The sequence below is a fragment of the Ambystoma mexicanum genome, chromosome 3p (assembly GCF_040938575.1).
Source record: "Ambystoma mexicanum isolate Mex_15411 chromosome 3p, UKY_AmexF1_1, whole genome shotgun sequence".
NCBI lineage: Eukaryota > Metazoa > Chordata > Amphibia > Caudata > Ambystomatidae > Ambystoma > Ambystoma mexicanum.
Genome location: NC_090925.1, coordinates 101,565,068 through 101,588,503, shown reverse-complemented (window position 1 = coordinate 101,588,503; position 23,436 = coordinate 101,565,068).

Genomic DNA, 23,436 nt, shown 5'->3' with positions numbered 1-23,436 from the left:
TAGGTCCAGGGACAATTCTGATAGAGTAAGCCCATAGAAGAAAGTAAGGGGAGGAGGGGAGGAGATAGGAAAAGGGAGAGAGGAGGAGAGAACAGAGAGTAAGAAGTCAAAAAGAGTGGAGAAGCAAGAGGGGAGAGCGAATACAATTGCAGAAGTCAGTAGTAACACATAACGTTGCAAGCCAGGATACAAGATGGAGATGGGAACAGCATGATTCAGGGCCACCATTAGTGCAAGATGCAGAGGAAGTCCAGCATGAGAGTTGAGAAAGGGTGACGCACCTTGAATCAATGAAGTCCATAAAAGTTAAATCCAGCATCGGCCACAAGACGGTGATGGTGAAACCAGAATGTATCATGACAGACTCCTGTGTGCAGGAAGGGGGGGCAAAGGGAACAACACAGGGGGACCAGAGAGGGTGGGGATGGCCTGTGGGGACAGAGTGTGTAAACACATGTTGGTGCATGCTTACCTTCTGTTTTAGCAGGGGGTCAGACCCTGGATCCTCCTGGTCCGAGCAGGTTCAAACAGGAATTGCCCTTTAGTTTGGACACCCGGGCGAGAGACGTCCTTGATCTAAGAGTTAAGAGCAGGAAGGAAGAGGCAGGGCTAAGAAGGTGGGTGGTGCTTAGGCCAGATGACCTAGATCCACTTACACCTGCTCCCCAACTGCAAAGGAAAAGAGGCTGGAGGGCTCCTTAAGTAGGGAAAAGAGCGGCAAGCAGGAAGGCACTAGGTGGGCGGGGATTGCTAAGTGGTGAAAAAGAGCGGCAACCAGGAAGGCAACAGGTGGGTGGGGCTTAGGCCAGGTGACCTAGATCCTCTTACACCTGCTCCCTAGCTGCAAAGGAAAAGAGGTTGGAGGGCTCCTTAAGTGGGGAAAAGAGCGGCAAGCAGGAAGGCACCAGGTGGGTGGGGCTTGATAAGTGGTGAAAAAGAGCGGCAACCAGGAAGGCAACAGGCGGGCGGGGCTTAGGCCAGGTGATCTAGATCCACTTACACCTGCTCTCCATCTGCAAAGTAAAAGAGGCTGGAGAGCTCCTTAAGTAGGGAAAAGAGCGGCAAGCAGGATGGCGCCAGGTGGGCGTGGCTTGCTAAGTGGTGAAAAAGAGCAGCAACCAGGAAGGAAACAGGTGGGCGGGGCTTAGGCCAGGTGATCTAGATCCACTTACACCTGCTCTCCATCTGCAAAGTAAAAGAGGCTGGAGGGCTCCTTAAGTAGGGAAAAGAGCAGCAAGCAGGATGGTGCCAGGTGGGCGTGGCTTGCTAAGTGGTTAAAAAGAGCGGCAACCAGGAAGGCACCAGGTGGGCGGGGCTTAGGCCAGGTGACCTAGATCCACTTACACCTGCTACCCAGCTGCAAAGGAAAAGAGGCTGGAGGGCTCCTTATGTAGGGGAAAGTGTTACGCTCACCTGGTTCCCACGAGGTCGTCGATCTGAACTGGCCAGCTGTTGTTTCCACCAGTGAGACGCGTAGTGCCGAGATGATGGACTGGACTGGCCCCCCCAGCTTTGTTTGTTTGACTCGTAGGAATATCCTTCTGTAATGGAGAAAGGGAATTAACTACCTGTGGAGTTCGAGCGCTAACCCCACCTTCCCCTCTCCCGTAGTTCTTCCCACAGGTCACTTTTGGATTCCCTCTATGCTCTCACCTGATGGTTTGGAAAGATGAGCTCTCCATCCTGCTTCCAGCGCAGGGGCGCCTAGATGACCAGTTTCTTCATTGGCGTGGAGGAGTTGGGGAGTTCCAGAATGGTATTGACTCAAAGAATGCCGGCAAGACGCCGTAAGTCTGTAGTTCGTAAGAGTTCAAAACACGTCTGACCTTCACTCTGTCCAATTCCTTTTAGGTTGCTGTATTGCCCTTATGAAGAGTTCCACGTGGCAACCGGTAAGATGCAGGTAAGGGTTTTTATTATCCGGCTCAGTTCGATACAATGGTGTCAATGTATAACATGTGGCTTTTCCCCCATTCAGGCGCTGAAGTGGTATGAGGTCTTGGGGATTGATGCCTCCAGCGGTAAAACCAGGTAAGTCTATTGGGAAAAAACTGGTTTCCCCTTATTGCGTCTTGCTGTTCTGTTGTTTCCCCATAGGAGCCAGGGGCACGGCGGAGATGCAGCGGAGGCTGCGCCGAACCGAAATGAGGTAAGTACCCCCTGTGGTAAATCAGGTAAGTCTTAGGGGGTAGCATGTACAGTCTTAGAGTATCCCCTTGGCTCACCTTGCTGTTTTTGTCTCCTTAGGTGTCGGAGAGCGACCGAGAGATGGAGAAGAGGGTGATGGAATGCTGAAGTGCTGTAAGGCAGGTGAGTACAGTGCGGCGCTGCAGGATGCGAAGTAAGGCGTTTTTAAAGACTTCTTCTCCAGCTCTGTGGCGTGATGGATCAGGATTCAGGTAAGGATTCAAGGTAAAACTCTTGTTCTGACCTTTCCTCCTTCTTTCTTCTTGTTTCCAGGAGCTCCGGACTCGAGGCGGGCGTGGCTGAAGATTGGAAGCTCCTGCAGGCACGGTGAGCGTTACGCTGCTGGATGCAGAATAACGCGAAGCGTGTGCTGCTGTCCGGGCGTGTTTTAAATAGCCTTGGAAGTAGTCCCAGGTAAGTATTCTTCCACAGCCCCACCTGAGTAAAAAGTAGTCCCTGTTAGGGAGAATTCTCTGTTTAGGCTGAATTTCCTAACCTAGTGAGTCCCCCAGCAGCTTTGCTGGATTTTTGGGGTTTACTTTTTTTTCTCCTGCCAAGAGTGAGACTCTTTACCCTCACTCTTGGGCATGATTTGAGTGTGTTTCTTTGAATCTAGATGTGTTTAATGGGCTATGGGGTCTTTTACTCCATAGGGCTACATGTGTTTTTGTGATATGTGTTACACAGCACCCTCAGTGCAGTGACACAGGGGTGTCTTAGTGACCCCCCAGTACAGACTCCATACCCTGGGACTGACTACTGTCTCCCAGGGCATGTAAAGTCACCATTGACTAGTCTTAAATTCTGAACAGAACCAGTACAAACCATCATATTGTGGACATACTGGCTGGGGCAATTCGATTGCCCGAGGGTCTGTTAGTCGAGGGGGCACGTCTCCATCCCCCCTGATCGAGTTTTGGCTGGTGGCAGTGGATACTACTTTTTATATTCAACCGCCAATATTTTCCTATGGGATTTCCCATTGTTTTAGGCTACTATCTTTATTTAATTATTTACGGTAGCCGCGAACATACCGCCGGTTTATTTAATTAATATTAATTCTCCGGTTGGTATTTTTTGCCAAAAACCTGATTCTAAAATGGCGTTTTTGTCTCTCCTGTGACTCTAACCCAAGTCGAGCCCTTCGTTCCACTTTTTGGCGGGCTTCTCCACAGAAGCCCTCCAAAGTGGTGCCACTATGTCTGGGGTACTTAGGAGGGGATGAGGGGAATTTGGGCACCCTGGACTGAGTTGCCTAGGCAACTCAAGTCGCACTCCATCCTGATTGGCCCCTTAGCATGTTTGAGTGACAGCTAGGCTGAGTGTATGGGGGTTTGCTGCATAAAAGCAGGGCTTTGGGGACTGGAACGACAGAAGTCGCCACAGGACCTAAGAATCCGACGAGGGAGAAGCTGAGCCAACCTGCCACGACACCACCACCGGTGGAGCACTGCTGAACTGCCTCAACACTTTTCCCAACGACAGAGGAGATCTCCTGCCGGAGAGTCTTCTTCCTTTGACTGGTGGGGATAACCAGTTTCACTGTCTTTTCGCTTTCCCGACGTACCTCGTGGCCGCCTTGCCCATGCCAAGCACCCCGGCAACCGGGATACCACGTTTTACCACGACCGCGAAAAAAAGGTACCACCTTTAACCAGAAAACTCTGCGGCTGGTTTCTTCCCTGGTAGTGCAACGACCTTCATCTTTCCTCCAAGTCGAGATCTTCTGTTCCCCTGGACGACGACACAACTTGCACCCACTACCAGAAACAACTGCCACCGCTGGAGGATCCTTCCCACTTAAGGTACCATGTCCCGCCTGGCTTCCCTTGCTACCGACTGTACGGGGTGGATTTAGCCCCCGGCTTTGGAACCTGGGTAAGCCTGGGACACCTTGGCTAAACTTTTCTAAGCCTCTCTAAACTCTTCTTGAACCCTCTGCAAGACTTTTCTAATCCTAGTGTAACTGTGTGATCTTGGGCGCATTTGTGCTCTGCTCTCTCTAAGAGTGGGCCCAGCCTTTGGACTTTGGCTCACCAGTGACTTTTCACTCTCTGCCTACCTAACAGTGTTCCTGAATCATAGAGTGGTGTACCTCTTCATATTCTGTCTTTTTCCCTCCCTTTCTCACAAACTTATTAGAATGCAATCTAGTTAAGCGCTCACCTCTGTATGAAAATAAGTGGTGTTTTACTGTGATTTATCTAATAGGGAAAAAAGGGTGTATATATCATAATAGTAACTGTGTTTAGGATAAGTTTACAATAAGAGTGCTGGAGTGTTTCAAGTGTGTGTTGTTAAATAAATAATGATATACTTTGATACCAAAGCTCTGGTCAGTGTTTGCTTGTATTATTTTATCTGAGTGCCTATTGAGTATACTTTGCATACTGCCTAACTCTTCTTGAGGGAAGTCTGACTGCTCAGCCACAGCTACCAGGTAAATCTGGGTGGTACAGACTGCTACAAAGTGGGTTTACTGCCAACACCTGTAGTCTTAAATCTTTTGCAGTGTTCCCTACGGGAACTGCACAGGTTTCTGCCTAACACTGGTGTACAGCGGTGGGATTTGTATTGAGTATACACTTTAGAGTGCTTTAGGATACCTTAACTAACCACAAAGCTTAGCACTGAAAAAGTAATCTTTCTAACATGTCAACTATAGAAACTTATAGTCAAGAGTCCCTTGCTACAAAAACTGCTGATTGTTTAAGAGTATTGTGTAAGCATAAGAACCTCCTGACTAAAGGCAAAAAAATGGAGTTAATAGAAAGGTTGTTAGCATACCAATGTCTGGATGATGGGGCTGAGGAACCTGCCATGCCAGAAAATGTAGATAACAGTATAGAAATTGATATTGATCCACATGTTGATAATCTTGAGTAAGAGTCAGAAGAGGAGGGTGAGGCTGCTGTGACTGTCCCCCCTAGGCCTCTGTCTGCTCTACCTGCTGTGCCTACTGGGCCTTTACCAAGTCCCACCCTAAGTCCTCAATATCTCGAACTAGAGAAAATGAAACTTGAACTAGAGTTCAAGAGGCTGAATACTCTGGCTGAACAGAGACATCAGGAAATGAATCAAGAACTAAGGCTAAGGGAAATGGAGCTCAAGCATGAGCTAGAAATGAAGAAATTATTTGTCGAAAATGCTTCTCTCTCTGGCTCCTCTAGAAGTTCCAGTCCTAAAAGACCACGGATGCCTAAAGAATTGGTTGGTATGTATGAGCCTAAGTTGGATGTGTTGGATTGGTTGTCTCTGTTTGAATATAATCATGGGCTCCAGAACATCAAAGGAAATGACTTGATCACCTGGTTGTTCTCTAGGCTTCCCCCTGTTGCAACTGATGTGGTAATGGAGTTGGGGGAGGAGGATAGGAAAGAGTATGAATGTGTAAAACTAGCTTTGATAGCTAGGTTTGGGAAGGCCCCTTCCCAGTATCTTAAGAGGTTTAGAACCCTCAAAAAGCATGATGGTACCCCTTGGGCTACATGGGTGAGTGAATGTTTGAAAAACGTAGAGGGATGGATTAAGGGTTACAAGGTGAACACTTATGGAGGTATGAAAAATCTTTTTATGTTGGAGTCAATTTATGATACTTGCTCTCCTGAGCTCAGACAGCACTTGGCTGATTCAAAGGAACTAGATTCCAGAAAACTAGCTGGTTGCTGACTTGTGGGCTGCCAACAGGGCCACTCACAAGGATTCAGGGGTCACTCAGAAAAAGGATGAGGGAAAGCAGCCACCTAAAGTGAATCCAGAGAATTCTAATACCTCCCATACCAAAGAGGGCCACAAACAACAGAATAACCAGGGTAAGCCCCAGGGTAAACCGAATCAGGCTAGTGTACCTTCTGGTCAACAACCAGAAGGAGGTCAGACCAAGCCACCCTTTCAGAGAGCATTTGGACAATGCTATATCTGTAAGGCTACTGACCATATCAAAGGGGATCCCAGATGCAAGGGTAAACCTGCAGGGATCAGCACAGTCTCCTTAGCCTTCACTCCTGAGGATGAAGTACAGATGGCTAGTGCCCACTTTGAACTCTTTGCTGAAGAACCCTTGGGTCTTCAAGCAACTATAAACTTAGAGCCTATGGGTCTGGTTAGTCCCCAGAATAGGGTTGTGTATAACTCCCTACCTGTTAACTCTAAAGTTTATTACATGGACAGTGTTCTTGTCAATGGCCAGGATACTCCTGCCAGGAGAGACACTGGGGCCAGCAGAACAGTAGTGGATGAAAGCTTCTTTCAACCTGAGGATGTGGCAAAAGCACCCAAAGGTCCCACTAAGATGTCTGGAGGCCCTGTCCAGATGGTTCCTATTCTACCAGCCCTCATTCAGTGTAACAACATGACATTGAGGATCCCTGTCAGTGTTCAGACTGAGGTGCCTGGGAAGGTCCTTTTGGGGAATGACCTGAGAACTCTAGAAGTAGTGTCACATACCCCCAGGCCTCCCAGTATGGAGACCCAGAACCTAACCAAATTGGCTAGAGAGGCCTCCTTTAGGGACCACTCTAAGCCTGTGGGAACCTCTACTGGGACCCCCACTACAAGCCCTGGTGTTAGTAAGTTGACCTCTAACCCAGACACATTTCAGGCTAGTACATTAGGGAAATGAGAGCCCCAACCAAGCTCCATCATTGTTCCCCCAGTTTCAGAGTCTGTGACCCCCCCTGCTTCTGAGGAAGAGGAGGATAGACCTACTGGACCCTTACCTAGGCCTAAGAGAACTGGTAATTCTCAATGCTGGTGGAAAACCAAGAAAGAAAAGTCTAAGGCCAAAAACCTTCAGACTGTTGGACCTTCTACTGAAGACCCCAACTCAAATCCTAGTATTAGGGGGGAAACTCCTAAAGTAGGTAAGGTTAGATCTAAGAGGAAGGGGAAGCAGGTACATTGCCTAACCCCAACCCCTCCAACCAAGAGGCCTAAGACCCAACCTGCTCCCACAAAAGAGGTGGTGAGGAACCTTGGAGGCCCCTCTAGATCTAAGGGAATCCTTTATAAGGACCCCCTGAAAAAGCCTAACACAGGTTCAGAAGTTGTAACAACTTCTGAGGGACTGGTCAACCAGATCCCCTATAACTTTAAAAAGACTGATGTTCCTCAAAGGGTTTGTAGGTCATATAGCTTACAAAGGAAAACCTTTGATTGGGCCATAGCACATAGGTCAAGGTGTCACCATCAAAATGCTGATGGACTCTCTAGGATGTATGTCATCGACTAGAGGTATGAGGTTCATCCAGGAGTGGATTAAATCCTCCTCTCCCTTAGTCTGGGGGTGGTGAGTGTTAGGGAGAATTCTCTGTTTAGGCTGAATTTCCTAACCTAGTGAGTCCCCCAGCAGCTTTGCTGGATTTTTGGTGTTTATTTTATTTTCTCCTGCCAAGAGTGAGACTCTTTTACCCTCACTCTTGGGCATGATTTGAGTGTGTTTCTTTGAATCTAGATGTGTTTAATGGGCTATGGGGTCTTTTACTCCATAGGGCTACATGTGTTTTTGTGATATGTGTTACACAGCACCCTCAGTGCAGTGACACAGGGGTGTCTTAGTGACCCCCCAGTATAGACTCCATACCCTGGGACTGACTACTGCCTCCCAGGGCATGTAAAGTCACCATTGACTTTACTAGTCTTAAATTCTGAACAGAACCAGTACAAACCATCACATTGTGGACATACTGGCTGGGGCAATTCGATTGCCCGAGGGTCTGTTAGTCGAGGGGGCACGTCTCCGTCCCCCCTGATCGAGTTTTGGCTGGTGGCAGTGGATACTACTTTTTATATTCAACCGCAAATATTTTCCTATGGGATTTCCCATTGTTTTAGGCTACTATCTGTATTTAATTATTTACAGTAGCCTCGAACATACCACCGGTTTATTTAATTAATATCAATCTCCGGTTGGTATTTTTTGCCAAAACTTGATTCTAAAATGGCGTTTGTGTTCTCTTCTGTGACTCCAACCCAAGTCGAGCCCTTTGTTCCACTTTTTGGCGGGCTTCTCCACAGAAGCCCTCCAAAGAGGTGCCACTATGTCTGGGGTACTTAGGAGGGGTGGAAGGGAATTTAGGCACCCTGGACTGAGTTGCGTAGGCAACTCAAGTCGCACTCCATCCTGATTGGCCCAAGTGGTGAGCCGGTTGGCTCACCACTTAGCATGTTTGAGTGACAGCTAGGCTGAGTGAATGGGGGTTTGCTGCATAAAAGCAGGGCTTTGGGGACTGGAACGACAGAAGTCGCCACAGGACCTAAGAATCCAACGAGGGAGAAGCTGAGCCGACCTGCCACGACACCACCACTGGTGGAGCCCTGCTGGACTGCCTCACCACTTTTCCCAACGACAGAGGAGATCTCCCGCCGGAGAGTCTTCTTCCTTTGACTGGTGGGGATAACCAGTTTCACCGTCTTTTCGCTATCCAGACGTACCTCGTGGCCGCCTTGCCCGTGCCAAGCACCCCGGCAACTGGGATACCACGTTTTACCACGACCGTGAAACCAAGGTACCACCTTTAACCGGAAAACTCTGCAGCTGGTTTCTTCCCTGGTACTGCAACGACCTTCATCTTTCCTCCAAGTCGAGATCTTCTCTTCCCCTGGACGACGACGCAACTTGCACCCACTACCAGGAACAACTGCCACCGCTGAAGGATCCTTCCCACTTAAGGTACCATGTCCCGCCTGGCTTCCCTTGCTACCGATTGTACGGGGTCGATTTAGCCCCCGGCTTTGGAACCTGGGTTAGCATGGGACACCTTGGCTAAACTTTTCTAAGCCTCTCTAAACTCTTCTTGAACCCTCTGCAAGACTTTTCTAAGCCTAGTGTAACTGTGTGATCTTGGGCGCATTTGTGCTCTGCTCTCTCTAAGAGTGGGCCCAGCCTTTGGACTTTGGCTCACCAGTGACTTTTCACTCTCTGCCTTGCTAACAGTGTTCCTGAATCATAGAGTGGTGTACCTCTTCATATTCTGTCTTTTTCCCTCCCTTTCTCACAAACTTATTAGAATGCAATCTAGTTAAGCGCTCACCCCTGTATGAAAATAAGTGGTGTTGTACTGTGATTTATCTATCATAATAGTAACTGTGTTTAGGATAAGTTTACAATAAGAGTGCTGGAGTGTTTCAACTGTGTGTTTTTAAATAAATAATTATATACTTTGATACCAAAGCTCTGGTATTGAGTATACTTTGCATACTGCCTACGTCTTCTTGATGGAAGTCTTACTGCTCAGCCACAGCTACCAGGTAAATCTGGGTGGTACAGAGTGCTACCAAGTGGGTTTACTGCCAACACCTGTAGTCTTAAATCTTTTGCAGTGTTCCCTAAGGGAACTGCAAAGGTTTCTGCCTAACAGTCCCTTAGGTAAAATAGTCCCTCCTAAACCTCATTTGGCTTGTGGCTTCTTGCAGCATGGTCTGCATCAGGTAGGTTTTCTACTATGAGCCTGGCATCCATGGCGCCAGGACTGACTCTATTCTTACGAGCCTGGCGCCATAGGCGCCAGGACTGCACCCAAACAGCCCCTAACTGGGGTTTTTGGGCTTACTCCAAATGGCATGATGCCTGCTTCTGGGGTTGCTGGGCCTGGTCTGGTTTCCCGGGGGCAGGCATCATGACAGAAAGAGCAGCAAGCAGGAAGGCACCAGGTGGGCGGGGCTTGCTAAGTGGTGAAAAACAGCAGCAACCAGGAAGCACCAGGTGGGCGGGGCTTATGCCAGGTGACCTAGATCCACTTACACCTGCTCTCCTGCTGCAAAGGAAAAGAGGCTGGGGGCCTCCTTAAGTGGGGAAAAGAGCGGCAAGCAGGAAGGCACCAGGTGGGCGGGGCATGTTAAGTGGTGAAAAAGAGCGGCAACCAGGAAGGCACCAGGTGGGCGGGGCTTAGGCCAGGTGACCTAGATCCACTTACACCTGCTCTCCTGCTGCAAAGGAAAAGAGGCTGGGGGCCTCCTTAAGTGGGGAAAAGAGCGGCAAGCAGGAAGGCACCAGGTGGGCGGGACTTGCTAAGTGGTGAAAAAGAGCAGCAAACAGGAAGGCACCAGGTGGGCGGGGCTTAGGCCAGGTGCTATAGATCCAACTACACCTGCTCCCCAGCTGCAAAGGAAAAGAGGCTGGAGGGCTCCTTAAGTAGGGAAAAGTGCGGCAAGCAGGAAATAAAATAAATGAAACATTCACTTTAACCATTTCTACGCATGTTAAAGTAGAGTCTGTGGGTGACTGTGCTTAGTGGTGTGTTCTCATGTATGGTTGCAAGTTTGAACATGCTAACCTTTTTGCGAATTTGCAGAATTTTAAGTTGTGCAAACTAGCAACATGGACTTATAGTTGTACCTGTTTATGTGTGAATGTTAAGTTTAGATATGATAGTTCAACTTTTTGAGGTTTTATGGCTTTTAGTTTGCACGGACTAGCAACATGAACATCTAGCATCACAATATGAACATATTGGGATTTCAGCTTGCCCCAATGTTATGTGGGTGTCACATGGTAGTTGACAGCTATGTATAGGGTTGTGGTACGTCGTTAGTGGTATGAGAGACTGACATGGAAACTCATTATTTGGGTTTAGTATACTCTGCCGAAATTAAGGCATGGATGAGTTGGGGTGTCAAGAAATCAGTTTTACTATGATTTTACAAATGGTGTGGGTGTGCTTGTGTTGAATGGTATTGTCTCACACAGTGTGTTTCATGGAGTATCCAGAGGAATAGGCAACTGCAGCGCCTGCTGGATGGTAGGTACGTAGGAAGGTAGTTGGAGATGCATGGTTTATATGGTGACTGTGTGTTTTGCCTGCTTATGGTGTAGTTTTCAGTTGGAAAAGACTGCATTGGTAGTTTGCTGATTGAGAATGGCTCCTGGTGTGGGAAACTAAAGATCCAGTGGCGGATGCTGTTACTGGATGGAAGCATTCTCTTTGGTTAGAGTCACGGATGAAGATTGGGGCCTCGTATCTTCCTGTGTGGAAGGGAAAAGTGATAGAGGAAGCTTTTTTTTAAATTAATATGTATTGTGCATTAGTTAATTACAAACTTACAGCACATCAAAATACTAAATACACACAATACAAAACAACACATACATCAAAATAATAAAAGGGTAGAGCTGTGCCTTTTCCTCTACAAAAAAGACTTAATTAATATCTTATAACAACTCTATAGCAAAAACTTCTTTTGAGCTTCTTTCCATATAACAAAAGCGGCAGATGTTATAACTTTGGATTCAGCACCCAATAAGGTAGACCAAAATTGATCATTTCTTATGTCTTCCATCTGTGTAATTTAATTTACATAGCCCTTATTATACAGTTTCTTTTTAATTATACAATCTGTCAATATGTGTCGTCTGGTCTCAACCTCTGACTGAAAAAGTCGGTGATAGCAATCTGATTCTTGATTTTTTATCCATCTGGCCATGAACTCCATTGTAGGCAATATATTTAATCTCAGCTTCAATATGAAGCGTTTAAGTTCTGGGGTACATAGCTTGGTAAAATATCTTCGTGGTCTGCTACGAAAATTCTCTATATGTTTTCTTAATATGCAGTAAATCGACATTTCTGGCCACATCTCATAATCCTGATTTCTTTTTTATTATCGCTTCATAATTTTGGTTAATATCACAGATAGCTTTTTCTAATCCAAGTGATTCAGATTTGTCATAGCGCAGTGATTAAGGTGTAATAAAAACCCATTTTGTCCCCATTCTCCATGTTTACACCCAAGAATTGTAATAGTCAATTTGAATTTTGGTTGGTCAGCCTAAATTTAGAAAATAGAAGAACTCTTTGGATTTGCCACTGCGTCACTATAGCCATCTACCCATACTCCAAATTCAATGTCTCAACCGGCACTTATTGTGGAATATTAATGACTGTGTGCAAAATGTCTCACTTCCAGTCGGTCCAACCACTTCACTTGTGCTAATGGCAACGCATATAATACACCTGGGATAATGGCTGTGTGATACACTTCCAATAATCCTTGCAGATTATGGCCACCACTGTGTATCGCATAATGTCTTACCACAGCCATATTTTCCATACCTTATTAATTATTAGCTCCTCATAAAAGGATAGAGGAGGGTGTACTCTAATGGGAAAACTCAGGTAAGTACATTCATTCACATTTTTAAGTGGCTATTTATCTAATTTCCATTTCCGAGCACCTACTTTTGCCCAAACACATTGTTTTTGTTTTATTAATAATCATAGAGTTCCAAGCTGCATACTCAACCAAGGCATTCAATGAGTGCTGGGGCCCTATGTGTCTGATAAAAAAAAATGATATTGCCCGCAAATGCAAGCCACAGCACTTAGACCCCATTATTTCTTTAAATTATTTTTTAATGTTTTATTTGCAATAAAATTGAATCAACAATTTCTTTTGTAAAAAATCTTGCTTTCCCATCAATTTGTTATGATAGTTAAAAGAGCAAAAGGAAGACAAAAGAAAGAAAATACAGTTAACAATTTACAATTTAAGAAATATTATCAATTCCGATCTCTGGGAAGACCTCCTTCAGAAACTTCACCACCGCGATTACGTTTAGTTTTCAGTCTTGCCATCAAGGACGACCACCAACCATTGGCATCAGAAAGCGCAAAATCCGAACAAAGAAGTCTGAAGTGTTTCGGACGAAGATCTTTTAAGGCCGGGCACAGTGTCATCAAATGAAACAGTGATTCCACCTTGGACTTGTCATTACAGTGCCGGCAATGTTTTTCCAGGGATTGACCCATTAGTAGGGTGTAAGTTCAAACGGGCTCTCAGAAAATGGTCCCTGACCCGTTCATCAGGGAACTGTGCCAGGTATTCACACACTGTGTTGAGTCTTCGAACTTCTGTGGGTAGTTGCGCTACCAATTGATAACTACTGGCCCTCTCCAGTGTTAGAATCCAATCCTTCTCCCCTGTTCATCTGTTTCTTCTCATGGCATTGTGCACCTGGCCACCCTCTGTTCTTCCGGGCCCAGGTCTCTGCTCACCCTGCCACCCTCCTGCACCGCCTCCAGGCCACCATCTGCACTAGAGTTCTGTATCTGTACCCATACAGTCCCCCTCCCACGTTTCTTCTGCACTTATCAGATATACCTTTCTGACACTTTCACCTGCCACTTGCTGGCTGCACTACCATGGTTTAAAGCCCTTATTTATTATGTATTCTATTTAATATTTATTTATGTTTCCTCTCCTCTGCTTCGCACTTTCCACTCCCCCCCAGACCCTGCACTTCTCCCCCATTTTCCTTTCCCTTGCACTTGCACTTTCTTAAATGTCACTGGGCCTAGTAAGATCGCTGTTTTTTGTTTTTTCTTTTTTCCCCTCCCTTTCTGTCTGGTCGCGCTCTGAAACACTTATGTACGAGCGCGATATGAATAAAATATCATTTCATTTCAATCGTTGTCTTGGAATTTTCTTTTTACCCGTAGTGGGTTAGACAACAGTTGCTCTAAAGCGCTGCCGATTTCTTTTAGAAGACACGTCATGGCTGAGCGCCATCCGATCAAGGTTGATTTGGTGTCGGATAGCTTTTCTTTGTGCACCATTTCCAAAATTGCTGGACGTAAGGGGTTATGACATTTCCCAAACAGGGCGAGTCTGTTCCAGTCAACCCTAGATATCAGAGAGTTCAAACCCAGTTCTCTCTGGATAATAGCGATCAGAGTGGACAAGGGCATGCCCAGTACCTTCTTCCAGAATCCACCCTCAAGGCGATTCCAAAGGGAATCGGAGAGATTGAACAAAGCTGCCACCACATATGTCAAGACACGTATCACGTTTGCTCTGTAGTACTTCACCACTGGCAGGATTGAGAAACTCCTGAACTTTCTGTTCAGTGCTTAGGCTTGGCTGGATAGGGCTTTCGTCTTTTGAAGAAGATAGATTGACATTGGTGCCTCAACACTTAAGTTGCTCAGCCAGACCCCCAGAAGGATTGTACCTGGTCAATTTTTTCCCCGTCTATGTACCAGGAGTGATGATTTTTCCCCTTCGAACTAACACCAAATGTCAGAATTGTATTGTTCCCTTTGTTGATTTCAAGGTTCTTCTTTTGGATGTAACAGTTTAGGGCATTAAGTTGTCTTTGCAGCCCAATCGGAGTCTGGTCCATTAAGACTACATCGTCCGCATATAACAGACAAGGTAACTTCACTCCTCTGACACTGGGGGGAAATGATCTGATACCTGGTAAAGCTTCCGGCATATTCTCAGAAAAAGCTTAAAGAGTGCAGGGGCCATAGGGCATTCCTACTTGACTCCTCTGACGGTTCTTATTTTGTTCAACAGGGACCCAGCTTTGTTCAGTCTGACCCTTAAAGAAGTGCCAGAATGCATAGCCAGGATCGGGTGAAATATTGGTTTTGGGGCCGTTTTTCCTTGCCAGTTTAGACCATAGTTTACATCTATCAATTTGGTCAAATGCTTGGACCAAGTCCACAAAAACCATGTATATCTTAGGTTTGTGAGGTCTCCCCTTCAGCAGTTGGAGTAAGAGGATGTTTATCGATGTACCCAAGCCTTTGACGAAAGCGGTTTGAAAATGGTCGAACGCTCCAGTCTACCTGCACCACAAATTAAACTGGTCCAAGATGATTGAACTGTAAAGTTTACTGATGACATTGAGGGGAGCGACAGAGCGATAGTTCTTTGGGTTTCTCCAGTCACCCTTTTTGTGTATCGGGACCACTATCGCTCTCCTCCAGGAGCTAGGGAGTTGGTGAAAGGTGGCTATTTGGTAAAACAAGATGGATATGAAAATAGTCCAGTCGTCGGAAAACTCTTTCAGCATACGGTTCGACAACCCATCTGGGCAAGGTGCTCTTGAGCCTTTCACTTTTTAATTTGTGTTGCAATGTCACTCACGTTGTTAGAAGTGACCCATGGCAGCGGGTAGTCGCTCAGGTCAGTGAGTTTATTGTTTTCAGAGTAGCATATATGTTATGTTATGTTATGTTATTTTGCATTGATATAGTGCCTTATATACCATTGGTATGGTCTGAAGGCGCTGGTAGGTTGAACGCCCTTGGGAACCGAAGTACAGATCAGTAGAGAGAGTAGTGGGAGTCAAAAGGTGCATGTGAGCACCGGGTATGTGTGCAGCTCGTGCGGTATTCGTGTGATAGCTGCTTCTTAGCTGTAGGTGAGGTGGTTGAGAGATCAGGAGTATGTGTTCGCTCGAGCAGGGTTTATCCAAACCAGATGTGGCTGCGTTAGGCCTGAGAAGAACACCTGGCTGGGGGTGTGTAACCAGCAGTGTTTACTTAGAATGATGTGGAGTGAGCGGCGGATGTTGGTATGAGAACAGTTATACCGAATGGTGTCATAGTATCTCTGTGTTCTAGTTGAGTGGTGATGTAAAGGAGAGAGTAAGCGTGGTGGTGAGATATGATGAGTAATATTCTTTTTTTTTTAACATTCTCTGCATTCCAAACCATACTATATACGTCTATATACGCAATTCTATGCGCTCGTTTGCTCCAGGCACTAATCCGCTTTATGCCCTCATACGTATTATGCACTCACCCCTTCAATGTTCTCGCCCCCTCAACGCACTCACCCCCTCTACGCACTCACCCCCTCTACACACTCACCCCCTCTACGCACTCACCCCGCTCTACGCATTCGTCCACTCTACGCACTCGTCCACTCTACGCACACGTCCGCTCTACGCACTCGTCCGCTCTATACACTCATCTGTTCTGTACATTCATCCGTTCTATACATTAATTCATTCTATACATTCATCCTCTCCAGCGATCTACATATTCTCTGCACATCCGAATTCATCAGCTATCCACACTCATGCGCATTACTTGCTTCTCTTGCGGATATCTGCAGATACGACCTGGAGCTGTCACATGCTCTACATACTCATCCGCTCCACATATTCATCTGCTCTACACACTCATCCGTTCGAGATGCTCATCCATTCTATACACTTATCCAATTTACTTATTCATTCGATTTCCACACTCATTTGAACTATGCAGTTATCTGTTCTTCCATTCATGCATTCTTCCACTCTGCGCATTCGTCAGTTCCACCTGCTTCATCAATTCTAATTATCTCATCTGTGCCATTCATTTCGTTCGCTCCTTATGCATTCCGTCGATTTCAGCAGTTTAACTCTCTTTACTGTTTCCGTATGATTTATTTTTATTGGCCCTTTTACTGCTTTGATCTACTTTATTCGTTTAATTCTTATTGGCCCTTTTACTGCTTTGATCTACTTTATTCGTTTAGTTCTGTTTGTCCTTCTAGTTCATATTAGGGGTTATTAGCTGCCAATTTCTCGGATCAGGTAGTTTGTTGGATTGGTGTCATTGAGTTGTTGTTAGACTGTTTGGTTAGTTTGGTACGGTTGGTTTTATGGGAAGAGCCAGGTTTTCAGCAGTTTGCGGAAAGACGTTAGGTCCTCAGTTAGGCGGATGTGGGGTGGGAGTGAATTCCATAGCGTGGGGGCCAAGGCTGAGAATGATGATCCGCCTAATCTGACAGAGTTTGTCTTCGGTATGACTAGGAGGCCGGCTGCGCTCGATCTTAGGGTTTGTGGGGGGTTGTAGGGTTTTAGTTTGTCTTGAAGATATTGAGGTCCGGTTTTATGCAATGCTCTATGGGAGATGCATAATGTTTTGAAGGTCACACTTCGGGCTACCGGGAGCCAGTGCAGCGTCTTAAGGGCCGGGGAGACGTGGTCTCTCGGGCCAAGCACAAGTAGCAATTTGGCTGCCGCATCTTGTGCTCTTTGGAGTTTATTCAGTTGGTACGCGTGGACTCTGAGGTATAGGGGGTTTGCGTAGTCCAGTCTTGATATACCGATTGATTGGACCGCGGCGAGTCTGTTGGGAAAGGAAAGATACGGAAAGATGCGCCTAAGGGTTTTAAGGTGGTAGGGGCAGGACTTTGAGATGTTGTTGACTTGTTGAGAGAGTGTTAGGTCAGAGTCCAGGGTGCATCCAAGATTTTTCACTGATTTGGCGGTGGTCGGTGAGTTCCCCATGGCGGGTGGCCACGTTAGTGGGTGCGGAAGAAGTTCTGTGTTGCCACATATCATGATTTCCGTTTTAGAGGGGTTTAACAGGAGGTGGCTTTGGGTCATCCAGAGTTCTATGTCAAGGAGGCATGAGGCCAGGTCAGGTTGGGAGTTGGGTTTTGAGTTAAGGAGTTTTAGAATTAGTTGGGTGTGGTCGGCGTAGTTGTAGCACAGGATGTTGTGTGAGCGAATTATTGCTGGGAGGGTGATCAGGTAGAGATTGAACAGGAGGGCAGATAGGCATGCTCCTTGTGGGACTCCTGTGTCGACTGGTCGGGCTTGAGAGGTATAGCTGAAGAGTATCATTATTTGGTATCTATCTTTGAGGAAAGAGGCTATCCATTTAAGAGCAGTTCCACGAATTCCTAGGGAGTGGAGGCGGTCTAGGAGGATTGAGTGAATGATCATGTCAAAGGCGGCGGATAGGTCGAGAAGGATTACAGCGGCGCATTCCACGGAGTCGCCCGTCATTTTAAGGTCGTCCCAGATCGAGGTTAGGGTGGTTTCAGTTCCGTGACGTGCTCTGAAACCTGATTGGGGAGACTAGGAGATTGTTGGCTTCGATAAAGGCATTTAGTTGGGAGTAGGCGGTTCGGTCGACGAGTTTGGCAAGGAACCTGGTGTTTGAGATGGGGCGGTAGTTTTTGGGCTTGAGAGGGTCGAGCGAAGGTTTTTTAATTAGAGGTTTGACGTGAACTGTTTTGAATGCGTCGGGAAAGATACCAGAGGAAAGGGAAGCATTTATGATAGATCTTGCGTGTTCTCCTGCGCAGGTGGAAGCGAAAATTTCTTTAAGAGTTGTGGCTGGGCAAGGGTCCAGCGGCGATCCAGATGGTTTGCAGGCAGAAAGAAGTTTGAGAAATTGCTCTGGTGATATTGGACTAGAGGATTCGAACGTTGGTTGCGAGGAGGACGCAGCTGATGGGCTGGCTGGTATGGGGGGAGCATTGCCTGGTGGATGTAAGAGAGCTAGTTTGGTGGTTAGAGTTTTTGTCCTTTCGATAGCCGTGGTGTAAAAGTGGAGGGAGAGTGAGTCGCACAGTGATTGTGTCGGGGTCGGGACGGTCGTGGTACAAGCTGGATTGGTGACTTCAGGGATAATTTTGTGGAGTTCTTTGCTTGGGTTTTTGCAGTTTAGGATTCGGGTATTGTAGTGGGCTTTTTTTGCTTTCCGGTTTTCGGCCTTGTACTGGTACAGGTGTCGGGCCAAGGTGGCCCTGCTCTCCTGGGTTTTGTCTTTCTGCCATTTGCGTTCTAGATATTTGTATTGTTGTTTAGTGGTCTTTAACTCAGGAGTGAACCATTTGGGGAAGAGGCCACGGCGGGTTGAAAATTTGCAAGGGGGTGTGAGCCGCATCAGGGATGCGTTGAGCCATGAATCAAAGGCCTCAGGGGTTAGTTGGTTGTTGAGACGGCAGGTAGGTGGTGGAGACTGTAGGAGAGCCTCGGCTAGGTCTGGGGCGATTATTAGTTTTTTCCAGCATTTGCGTAGATTCGGAGGTTCAGATACGAGTACGGGAAGGGGGTCAGGTGAGCGAATGGTGAACGAGAGAATGAAGCTGATAGGGGTGGGGGGCTTTAAATGAATGAGGCTGTTGGAGCTAAAAATGGCATCAAGAGTGTGTCCTTTATAGTGAGTCGGGCCGTTTATGTGGGGTTGGAGATTAATTGCGTCTAAACCATCAACCAGTGAGTGTGTCATAGGGTTGGTGGGAATGTCGAGCCATATGTTGAAGTCTCCATGAAGGGTGAGGTTGGGATGGTTTAGTTGGAGGGTGGCAATAGTGTCGCAGAGGTTGTTTGCGAATTGTCTATCGTAGCCAGGGGGCCTGTAGATTATTAGGAAGCTGTGTGAGAGCGACGGGGAGAGGGATAGTTTAACGAGGAGAGATTTGCAAGACGGAATGGAGGGGTGGTTGTCGATGATTGAGGCGTGGAAGAGAGACTTGAAGACGAATGCTACCCCCCTCCTCTGGACGGGCGGTTCAGTGGGATGAGGGAGTAGTCAGGGGGAAAGGCTTCATTAGCGATTGGGGCAAAGTCGTCAGAGAACCAGGTTTCAGTGATGAAAACTAGGTCTGGTTTGACAGAGGCGAGGAGGTCAAAGATGCAGTGTTTGATTTTTGCTACGGATCGGGCGTTAAATAGGATGTAGTTCACATAGGCAGGCGAGGTTGGTCTCGGTGCTGGAGCGGTGGCGGAGAAAGTGGAGGGAGAGGGGTAGGGCGGGTGATGCTAGATGGGAATAGTGGGCGAGCAGAAAATTTGGCAGGCTTCGGACGGGGGTGGGTGGCTGCGTGTGATAAAATGATTGGGTTTGGTTCGAGGGAGAGGGGTTTCAGGAAGGGTGAAACCACGGGGGAAGGAGGTGATTGCGGGAATGAGGTGGTGGGTCGAGACAGGGGAGGCGAAGAGTGCTGAGAGATTGAGGGGGACCAAGTACATTTCCTCTTTAGTTTCTTTGTTGCGATTGGTGTGTGAGAGAGGGTAGGGGGTTCCGAGGGGGAGAGGTAAGCAGCTTCGGTTCTTGCTAGGGCTAGGCGTGCAGTTTTTAGCGAGGGGAAAGGGGGCGGTCGGGGGGGAAGGTGGCAGGTGTTTGAGGGCAAGGCTGCGGGTGGGTGATTGTAGGGCGGGGGTGCCAGGTATGATAGTGAGGGGAGCGGGTATGGTTAACGTGGGGTTCAGGGGTGGAGTGGTTTTAGGGTGATTGGCTCGCCATCGTGCCCCACTGGCTTGGTGTTTAGAGAGGGGAATGGCAGGGAGTGCGAAGGAGGGTGGGTTGGTTTGGGAAGGGAGGGATGGGAGGGAAGGCAGATCGGAGATTGGGGGCGGTCCACGGGGGTCGTTTACGACAGACTCTGGTGGAGTGGGGGCACTCATGTTTGGTGCAAGCTTTTAGGTGGATTTAGGAGGGCTTTCTGATTGTAGTTCTAAATTCAGAGGTGGCACGCTTTTAGGCACACTTCCAGGTTCAAATTGCTCAGAGACGATACTGCACTATTTGGTGCGTTTCTAGATTCTATTGTAGACAGAGATGATATTAGTCTATTAGGTTCTCTTAGGTACACTTCTAAGTTCGCCTGTATACAGAGAAGATATTAGGTCTACCTCTAGATTCAATTTGAATAGAGGGGGCATTTGTTTATTATTCACCGTTTTAGATTCTACATTACAGAGCTATACTGTTAGTTATACTAATAAGATTAATTAGGGCACGCTAGTAGGTGCACTTCTTTCAATTCAGTTTTATAGAGGGGGGATATTAGGCATGAATCTAAATCAGCTTTGTACAGAGAGGTTATTAGGGAGATTAGTCGGTTCTGCCCGGCATGGTATTATACTATTAGGATGTTGGGCAGACTTCTAAATGTAATTTTCACAGAGAGGCTATTGTGCTCACTTCAAAATGCAACTTTCCACAGAATGGGAATTGGGAACACTTTCTAAAATCACAGAGAGGCTAATCGGCTTTCACAGAGGCTATTGGGCACACATCTAATGCAACTTTCCACAGACAGGTTGTTGTGCACATTTCTAAATTCAACTTTCCAGAGTGGCTATTGGGAACATTTCTAGATTCACAGAGAGGTTATTGGGCACTTCTAATTCAACTATCACAGAGAGGCTGTTGGGCGCACTTCTAAATGCAACTTTCACAGATAGGCTATTGGGCACACTTCTAAATTCACAGAGAGGCTATTGGGCACACTTCTAAATGCAACTTTCACAGATAGGCTATTGGGCACACTTCTAAATTCACAGAGAGGCTATTGGACACACTTCTAAATGCAACTTTCACAGATAGGCTATTGGGCACTCTTCTAAATGTAACTTTCCACAAACAAGCTATTGGGCACACTTCTAAGTGCAACTTTCCACAGATAGGCTATAGGGAACACTTCTAAATGCAGTTTTCACAGAGAGGCTATTGGGTACACTTCTAAATTCACAGAGAGGCTATGGGGCACACTTCTAAATGCAATTATCACAGATATGCTATTGGGCACGCTTCTTAATGCAACTTTCACAGATAGGCTATGGGGCAATCTTCTAAATTCACAGAGAGGCTATTGGGCACACTTCTAAATGGAACTTTCTCAGAGAGGCTATTGGCGACTTGGCCAAGCTTTTCTAAATGCAACGTTTCCCAGAGAGGCTAATTGGGCACAACTTCTAAATACATACATAGGCTATTGGGCACACTTCAAGTACAACTTTCCACAGATAGGCTAATGAGCGCACTTCTAAATGCAATTATCACAGATAGGCTATTGGGCACACTTCTAAATTCACAGAGAGGCTATTGGGCACACTTCTAAATGCAACTTTCACAGATAGGCTATTGGGCACTGTTCTAAATGCAACTTTCCACAAACAAGCTATTGGGCACACTTCTAAGTGCAACTTTCCACAGATAGGCTATTGGGAACACTTCTAAATGCGGTTTTCACAGAGAGGCTATTGGGTACACTTCTAAATTCACAGAGAGGCTATTGGGCACACTTCTAAATGCAACTTTCAGAGAGAGGCTATTGGCACATCTCTAGATTCACAGAGAGGCTATTAGGCACACTTCTAAATGCAATTTTCACAGATAGGCTATTGGGCACGCTTCTTAATGCAACTTTCACAGATAAGTTATTGGGCAATCTTCTAAATTCACAGAGAGGCTATTGGGCACACTTCTAAAGGGAACTTTCTCAGAGAGACTATAGGGACACTTCTAAATGACCTTCTAATTGCGACTTTTCTCTGATAGGCTATTGGGCACAACTTCTAAATGCAGCTTTCTCAGAGAGGCTATTGGCGACTTGGCCAAGCTTTTCTAAATGCAACGTTTCCCAGAGAGGCTAATTGGGCACAACTTCTAAATACATACACAGGCTATTGGGCACACTGCAAGTGCAACTTTCCACAGATAGGCTATTGGGCGCACTTCTAAATGCAATTATCACAGATAGGCTATTGGGCACACTTCTAAATTCACAGAGAGGCTATTGGGCACACTTCTAAATGCAATTTTCAGACAGAGGCTATTGAGCACATTTCTAAATGGAACTTTTCTCAGAGAGACGATTGGGACACTTCTAAATGCCCTTCTAATTGCAACTTTTCTCTCAGAGGCTATTGGGCACAACTTCTAAATACATACATAGGCTATTGGGTACACTTCTAAGTTCAACTTTCCACAGATAGGCTAATGAGCGCACTTCTAAATGCAATTATCACAGATAGGCTATTGGGCACACTTCTAAATTCACAGAGAGGCTATTGGGCACACTTCTAAATGCAACTTTCACAGATAGGCTATTGGGCACTGTTCTAAATGCAACTTTCCACAAACAAGCTATTGGGCACACTTCTAAGTGCAACTTTCCACAGATAGGCTATTGGGAACACTTCTAAATGCGGTTTTCACAGAGAGGCTATTGGGTACACTTCTAAATTCACAGAGAGGCTATTGGGCACACTTCTAAATGCAACTTTCAGAGAGAGGCTATTGGCACATCTCTAGATTCACAGAGAGGCTATTAGGCACACTTCTAAATGCAATTTTCACAGATAGGCTATTGGGCACGCTTCTTAATGCAACTTTCACAGATAAGTTATTGGGCAATCTTCTAAATTCACAGAGAGGCTATTGGGCACACTTCTAAAGGGAACTTTCTCAGAGAGACTATAGGGACACTTCTAAATGACCTTCTAATTGCGACTTTTCTCTGATAGGCTATTGGGCACAACTTCTAAATGCAGCTTTCTCAGAGAGGCTATTGGCGACTTGGCCAAGCTTTTCTAAATGCAACGTTTCCCAGAGAGGCTAATTGGGCACAACTTCTAAATACATACACAGGCTATTGGGCACACTGCAAGTGCAACTTTCCACAGATAGGCTATTGGGCGCACTTCTAAATGCAATTATCACAGATAGGCTATTGGGCACACTTCTAAATTCACAGAGAGGCTATTGGGCACACTTCTAAATGCAATTTTCAGACAGAGGCTATTGAGCACATTTCTAAATGGAACTTTTCTCAGAGAGACGATTGGGACACTTCTAAATGCCCTTCTAATTGCAACTTTTCTCTCAGAGGCTATTGGGCACAACTTCTAAATACATACATAGGCTATTGGGTACACTTCTAAGTTCAACTTTTCTCAGAGAGACTATTGGGCACAGCTTCTAGATGCAACTTTCTCAGAGAGGCTAT